Source organism: Gracilinanus agilis, chromosome 3, assembly GCF_016433145.1.
Source record: "Gracilinanus agilis isolate LMUSP501 chromosome 3, AgileGrace, whole genome shotgun sequence".
Classification (NCBI taxonomy): Eukaryota; Metazoa; Chordata; class Mammalia; order Didelphimorphia; family Didelphidae; genus Gracilinanus; species Gracilinanus agilis.
Window position 1 is genome coordinate 162,987,270 of NC_058132.1, and position 8,772 is coordinate 162,996,041.

Here is an 8,772-nt window from a genome sequence, read left to right on the forward strand (position 1 = left end):
GTGTGTGTGTGTGTGTGTGTGTGTGTGTGTGTGTGTGTGTGTGTGTGTGTGTGTGAAGTAAGAGTAAAAAAGATTTACAATGCTGTGTATGTGCTCATGGGTGAAAAGAGAGGGAACATGTGTTGGAAGGCCAAGAGTAGAAGAATTTATACCTGAAGACAGCAGTGTTTTATTTTATTGTTCCTTTTTTCTTTGTCCCAACAAAACCATGATAAAAATTCAGCATGAAATAAAGCCTAACTCCTAGCTGGTAGGTACCCCACTTGCCTATAACACCTCACAGGATATCACACATCACCTTCTCATCTGCCTCCCCTCTCCACATCCTCCCACCTCTTCACACGTATCCTTTGTCCCTTTGAGCTCTGCCATTCTATTTAAGAGATTTTCAGTATGATAATGACTGGAGGCAGTGAGGTAGACTAGATGGCCTCTGAGGGATTCTCTAGAGATTCTAGGAATTCTTTCCTGAGTTCTGACAAAAGACAGAAGGTGAAACAAGAGCAGCAAAGCAATATGGAGAATTACAAATTTCTTATTATTCAGTCATTTCAGTTGTATCCAATTCTTTGTGATCCCATTTGGAGTTTTCTTGGTAAAGATACCAGAGTGGTTTGCCATTTCCATTTCTAGCTCATTTTACAAATGAGAAAACTGAGGCAAATTGGGTTAAGTGACTTGCCTGAGGTTACAGAGCTAGTAAATTTCCGAAGCTGGATTTGAACTCAGGAAGATGAGTCTTCCTAACTCCTGGTCTGGCACTCTATCCACTGTGCTACCTAGATAGTGGCATGTTCACCATGATGGAGGAGCTGACCATGGGGAAGCATCATCATGGACTGAAGATGAGGTGGTGTAGGACAGAAAGAAAATGGGGTTCTAGACCCAGTTTTGCCATTAACTGGCTGCAGTAACTGGAGAAGTCATCTTACCTCCTCCAGTTCTGGTTTCTTCATCTGCAAGATGAAGTCAGAATCAATGATCTCAAAGGTCATTAATCTTCCAGGTCTTCATTTTCATAAGATTTCCTGATTTTGACAGTGCTGCATCCCTATGTAACTGTGAGTGAGTGAATATGTGTGCTTGTGTGTGCGTGCTTGTGTGTGTGTGGAAGCTGGGGTGATGGCGGTGGTTTGGAGCAGTGAATCCTTTTGGTAGCTTATGCATCTCCTGAATTTCTTTGTTTTTCAGTAGTCTTTCCTTGTAGTAACTTGTTTATACATACTCTGCAAATGAGAACTAACCTAGGCTGCTTCCCTACTTTACTCCTTTTGAATCTAAGAGGACCCTCTAGGGCTGACACAGTAAAGGGGCTCTCCAAGAAACCTAGCTTTGCAAAAATGATTTACTAGATCAGGGGCAGCTAGGTAGCACAGTGGATAGAACATCAGGTCTGAAGTCAGTAGGACCTGGGTTCAAATTTGGCCTCAGATAGTTCCTAGTTGTGTGACCCTGGGTAAATTACTTAACCCCAATTGCCTAGCCCAAACCTCTCTTCTGTCTTAGATCAAACCCAAGGGGCTGTCATGATGGGCTTATAAGGGGAAATAAATCAAGAGTGAGGAAGGGGAAAGGGGTTTTGTATTATAGACCAGCCACATTCTCCCTCACCAGCTGAGAATAATTAAAACAGCACTAATACCTTACATTTTATATATAAAAGGTGGAAAAACTATCAACAGATCTCTAGAATGCTAGGATATCCATTTATTAAGATCATGATTAAGTACCTGAAACACCATAACCAAAAGGCACTTAGAACCATAGCTCAGAAGCCCCCATCAGGCTATTTAATTTTATCCATCTAGAGGACACATTAATTCAAAACATGATATTTAATCCAATAGTCTAGCAAATAAAGGGACAAGAAAAGATCTCCACATGCACACGTGGTAAACTCCCACAGGTTACCATGCCACCAGGGGAGAGGGACATATATACAGATAGTACACATGAGCAGGGACCTCAAAGGAAGGACTTACACATAGGAAACATGTGGCCAAGGAGTACATATGGAAGGGAGTAATGTTTATCAATTTCTGGTTCATCTTCTTGGGGCCATCTATGGGTCATCTCAGTCCTAATTTGCTAAGGTATGGTCAGAAAGTCTCTCTTCTGACAGGCTGATAGCTCCTTTAATACCTAGCTTCTGGGATTGTAAATCACTAGTCAAAAACTATTTAGAAGTCTCAAAGCTAAGATATTCTTTTTTTTTTTTTTTTTTGACTGATTACGTCTGGGGTTGATTCAAAGTCCATCATCCCAGACAACTATTTGACTTACGGTTAAAAAATGTTGTGTAATTCCCATTAAACCCTTTAAAGGTATCCCATGTCTCTCAAACTTATCGGGGGGATTTCTGCTAAAGAAACCCCACAGGAGCCTTTTGGTGCCTAGAGCTGTGAAGCCCACTTTGCTCCCAAAATGTTCTCTAATTTGGCGTTCAAATTAAGTTGAGCGAGAAAATAAATTAATAGAGGAGAGAAAAGTGATTGTCCTCCATCTTCTTAGCCTGCACTCTGGTCTTTATTATGTATAATTACTGGCATCAAAGCCTTCTATTGAATTTTAGCTATCTCCAAACTCCTTTGAGTTACTGCACTTGTGCACTTGCTACTTCCTTTCTTCTTCCATGTCCTTTCTTATGCCTTATCTCTTTCCAACAACAAGCCCATGAGACAGGTAGAGCAGGTATTATCTTCTAGAAAATGAGGACATTGCGTTAAATAATCTCTAATTACCATTGGAATCTAAAATTCTAAAACTATATCTCCATTATCCCGTTAGAAGAGGGAGGCACAGAAAAGCTTGACCAAGATCACTTCAGAACCAGAATTAAAGTGCATTATTCTTTCCACTGTATCTTGTCCCATCCCACAGGTGTGTGGGATACTGATACCAGCATCATCACTGTTGAAACAGCTTAACTCTATTCTCTGTTTCTGTCTCTCTGTCTCTGTTGGTCTTTATCTCTTTCCTTTTCTTTATCTCTGAGACAAGAGGAATCCTAGAATGTTAGAACTGGCAGGGACCTTTGAGATCATCTAGTCCCCTCTGCTATCTGTCCCCTCCTTTTATAGGTAAGGACACCTAAACCCAGAAAGGTGAGGTGACTTGTCTGTGATCATACTGGGATGCACTTTAGACAAATGTGTCTCTCATACTTAGTTGGGTGCTTTCCCACCAGACCATCTTATTGTGCAAAACAGAAGTTTCACATTGGAAATTGTGCATTCCATTTTCAATTAGTCAAGTCAGAAGAGAGACCTAATAGGCAAACAGATGGGAGTTGCGGGGAAGAAAACCTAGCCTCTACTCCCTAAGATCTTGGTTAATATTTAAATTGTATAATAAGCAAAAGAAACAATGAATTTTTTGGCTGAGAGAAGTGAAGAGGGAACGTTGTGGGGGAGGTGAATTCCCAGCACTTGTTTGGTGAGAATGGAAGAAATGTAGGAATTGTTGGATCATAAATTGAACTGGAAGGGACTTCGAAGGCTTAATCCAAACTCCTCATTTTACAGATAAGGAAAAAGAGGTTCATAATGAGACATTGAGGTTTCTAATAGTTTTTTCCTACTCTGAGTTGGATGCTCTGACAATAATAATTAATAACGCCTAGCATTTATTTTATAGCATTTACTTTATAAATATAATCTCATTTTGTCTTTATAGAATCATAGAAAGTAAATGCTGTCATTATCCTCTTTTTACAGATGAGGAAACTGAGTCAGGTGGCAGTCAAGTGACACACAGTAAATGTCTGAGAGATAGGATTTGACATCAGGTCTTCCCAACTGCACATACAACACACTGCCCTGTCTAGCTGCCACCTATGTAACAAAATGCAGGACTGCCTGCTTTCACTCTTAACCTGACCAGCCAAGGGTTCTGGAATGTAAGGACAAGGAGATATATCCCTTCCCTATATCTCCTGTATCCCTCCCCCTTGTCAGTCACTGAAGGAGGTGGTGGCAGGGAGCCCTGCCCGAGATGAGAAAAGATAGAGACTCTTGAGAAACCACTGAGTGTTTTGGCCCTCTATACCCATCTTCATCAGAGCACTTCAGCTCTAGAGGCTCTTATGGGAAGAAGAGCCTCATAAATCCAAAGGCCAGACACTCTTGGAAGCTTCTGGCCCAGCACTGGCCGTCTGGGCTGTCTGCCACAAGGACTGTCTTCCAGTATGCCTCTCTTCATCGCAGACGTGCTTCACACATTGTTTTCTGGCTTTGTTGGGACAGCTTGTGCCTTATTTGCCCACCCCAAGGCTTTGGACCTGCTTGGCATATCACGGCTGAATAGCTCTTCTGCACTTGGTCTGGATGGCACCCCTGTCTCCCTCCACACATTCTGAGAGCTGTGGTTGATTCTGAACTTAGCACAGAGGAAAAAAGAAAAAAAAAACTCACAGCCCATCCTTATTTAGGAGAAACCTAGTGATTAATGTGAGGCTGAATGACCATGGGTCCATGCCAAGGAACTCTGGGCAAGGAGGAAAACTCTTGGGAAATTCAACTGAAACCTGACTGAGGATTTTTCCCATCAAGTACAAGTCCTAGCATTTGGGGTCTCTCTGGGATTATGGACAGTGCAAGGAGTCTCCCTAGTCCTGTCCCAGGCTGACAAGCTCCCCACTAGCTTCAAGGATTCTGTCTAGCTCTCTTCGGAGTCTCATGGCAATGCCCTTGCTTCTCTATCCTCATTTCCTTTTCCAGCCAACTCTGTCCTCATTTGTGTAGAGGTCATGAGTAGGGAGTTGTCAGATGCAGTAAGCACTGGAGTGGAAAGAGACAGGACAATCTGTCAAGACAATTTAGGATTTGCAATTAGGAGAGCCAGCTGGGAACTCCCTCCCTGGCCTCCATTCCTCTGCTCAACTTCTACTGCTCTTGGCCTTCTGAAGATGGAACAAGAGATTGATGAGACATCTCAACTGTCTCTATGACCATGGAAAATACTCTGAGCTGTTTGTCCCTTAGCAACAAGGAGTTCATTTCTCCAAGGTCCTAGGATGCCCTTCTGTTTCTTCAGGCATCGATAGAAAGCAAACTGAGGCTATTGAGGTTATTGGTTGGTTGGCATTATGTTATATAGTTAGCCTCAGAACCTCTTAATAAAATTTGAAAATGCACTTCCCATGAACTCCCCAGAGGATGTGAGCCTTCACCATAACAATAGCAATATGGTATTGTGGAAAGGGGTCTGGATTTGAGTTTGATTCAGAGGTTTGAATCCTATTATTTCTCTTTACTACCTGTGGGATTTTTGGCAAGTCCTTTAGCATTTTGGTTCTCAGTTTCCTCAACTATAAAATTAAAGGGTGGGAAGAAAACTCCAAAGTCTTTTCTACTTCTAAATTCATTGACTGGAAAACAAGTGCATCTATGATAGAGAAGACAAGGTTTTCAGAAATATTTATTATTTATCAAATTAAATTTGATTTATTTAAAAGGATCTCTCCTTGTACCATCCTGTGTGTTGATCTAGTCCTAACTCTTCTGAAAATATAATCTTGGAGTCCCTCAGTCCTGTGATATATAATACAGTGGTATCAAACTCAATAGAAATAAGGACCAATCAATTGGGCATGAGGATCCCTATGGATAGCATATTGACTTAGAAAACCAAGTGTTTATATATTTCTTTTTGTTGCTGTTATTAATACATCAACACATTAAAATTAGATAGGAATTACATTTTAATCTGATTTGAACCCACTCAGGAGATGTGACCCATGGACTACATACTTGATACTTCTGCACTAGAAGGTTAGAAATATATCCAGAAGAACCAAGAAGCATGGGTCTTCCTTATCCTTTCTGTGACTTGGAGCCACTTTGCTCCCTACCTCTACTATGAAGATGGAAAAAAAGGAGGGTGGGGAATAGTATTGGAAGTTGCTTCTATTCCAGGTGAAGTTACAACACTTTAAATTCTGCTAATGATACTCTTTCTCTGAATCTCATTTTCTCCATCTGTGTAATGGGAAGAATAGTACTGTTTGCAAAGGCAAATAGGATAAGTGATGTTTATTAGTAGATATCTTAGATGGAATGTTGTGTTTTTTTAAGCTGCCTCAGGGACTCTGGAGTGACATAATTTGACCAATGGGCCTGGGTTGGGAACAAAGGGAAGAAGGGGAATACAGCAGGTCCATTGAGACTGTGCTGTTGAGAGGGAATGAATACTGAGATGGGCAGAGGAGGAGGCATGAAGATTTGTGCCAGATGCAGCAACTCTGCTCCCTGAAAAGTCATTTTCCCTCATTGGAGGTCAAAACAAGTTGGAATCAGTCAGCCATGGGTGCTGGAGAAATGTTTCCAGGTTGTTATATGCAAACCAGAGGCCTCAGCAAGGATCCTGGTTCCTTTGAGAGGGTTCCACTGGAAGGTACCAGAGCATGTTTCCTCTGTCTCCTTTCTTTCTTCCCAGATCTAATTGTCTCCGTGAGTGTGTCTATCTCCTCTGTCCCATGTGTCTTTCCTTCAGTTCCTGTCCCTTCTATTCCTGTGAGCATCACTGTTGTTCCAGTGTCTCCGTCTCTACCTCTCTGTTCCTATGTGTCTCTCCCTTTTTCTGTCACTGCTCCCTCTGTGGGAACCTCCCCTTTGAGACCCAATTACTGGAATGTCCAGGAATGTTTAATTGAATATTTGTATTGTAAACAGGAACTAGAGCCCTTGGCCCTGATTAGAGGAAGCTGAGTGACAAGAGGAGAACTGTGTTTGCTTTTCATTTAGGATTAGGGACCTTTAATTGTTCTGAGATCACCAACTGGGGCTGAGGGACTGATGAGTCTGAAGTGTATTTGCTTGCTTGAGCTGCCCCCTCCTTCCCTCCTCTCTCTCCAGGGAAGAGGGTTAGAGAGAGCTGGCTGGTGGGTTCTCACAGCTACAGACCACTGGACTCACCTAGCAGCAATTGGAAGAGCTGGAAGTTGGGGCGAATGCAGGGATCATTTGCTTAGATGTCTGTCCTATTGCATCCTTGTTTTCAGGTATTTAGAGGGGATCAGTGTGGTCAAATAGAAAAGACTGAGAGTGAGGAAACTCCGGTCAAGTCCATCTCTGCCACTAGTATCATATAGAAATGAAACAAAACTTTTGCAGACCAAACCCCACATTTTACATATGAGGAAACTGAGATCCGAAGAGGAAAAGGGATTTGCCCAAAGTCACATAGCTAATAAGTAGATTTGGGGGTTCAAATCTAGGCCTTCTGCCATTTATTGCATCTGCCTCTTCTCTAGGACCAGGTCTTTGTTACCTTTCACAGAAACAACTGCAGTAACTTCCTAATTGATTTTCCTGACTCTATTTTCTCCTCCTTTCTAATCCATTCTTACACCTAGCTGCCAAATTGATATTTCTAAGGTACGATTCCGACCACGTCCCTCTCCCTGCTCAAACAGCTCCAATGGGTCCCTGTTATTTCTAAGATGACATATTAATGCCTCTGTTTGCTGTGTAAAGAAAGCCTTTTGCCCCCTGTCTCCTGCCTACCTTGCTGGACTTATACACAAACTCTACATTCTTACCAACTAGACCTACTTGGTTTTTTAGTCAGGACATTCCATCTGCTGAGTCTGTCCAACACTATTGCGTGTTGCCTCTGGAATGGGATGCTTTCTGTCCTCCTTTTCATTTCTTAGTTCAAGGGCCACCTCCAATTTAAGTCATTCAATCAAACAGTAAGCGTATATTAAAGCACCTTCTGCATGCCAGGCAGAGACAAAAAGTACCTGTCCAGAAGTTCATGTTCTTTTGGAAAGGTTGCATGTAGGAAGTGGTCCTTACATTGAACTTGGAAGAAAACAAAGGATTTTTAAAAGCTTAGGTAAGGTGATCAAGGACACATGACAAAACCAGTGGAAAAGTGCGTCGGCCATGGGTGGGGGGAGTGCGGGGGGTGAAGGGGAAAGTAGGAGCATGAAACATGTAACCATGTTAAAAATGATTATTAATAAATGTTAAAAAAAAAAAGAGAACATTGTACACAAAAAGTGAAACATCATGGAACTTTCAAATGTAATTGACTTTGCTACCAGTAGCAATGCAATGATTCAGGACAATTCCAAGGGACTTATGGGAAAGAATGCTATCCACATCAAGAGAAAGAACTGTGTGAGTAAAACACAGAAGAAAAAAATGATTTATCATGTGTTTATATTAGTACATGATTTGGGGTTTTGGTTTTAAAAAGATTACTCTATAAAAAAATGAATAATATAGATAATGATAACACATAACTCTGTGAAATTGCTTGTCAGCTCTGGGTAGAGGGAGGGAAGAGGAGAGGGAGAGAAGTGAATCATGTAACCATGGAAAAATATTTAAAAATTAAAATTTTTTAATTAAAAAAAAAAAAAAGCTTAGTGAAGGAGAGAGTGTATTTTGGACCATGCAAAGGTGCTGAGCCTGAAGATTGAGAAAAATAGAAAGCTGTATGGCTGGACCTTAGATTGAATGAACTTTCATGCCAGATAGTTAGAAAGCTTTGTTAAACAGTTTATATTTCTTCTTAGAGGAATTTATTGATCAGGAGAATGACTTGTCCAGAATGACTTTTTCAGAATATCACTTTGGGAGCAACTAGCTGGCTAAGTGGATTGAGAGGAGATCCTGGGTTTAAATCTAGCCTCAGACACTTCTTAGCTGTGTAACCCTGGACAAGTCACTTAACCCCAATTAATCTTACAGTTCTTCTGCCTTGGAAGCAATACTTAGTGCTGATTCTAAGATAGAAGGTAAAAAAAAGGCTTTTAAAAAA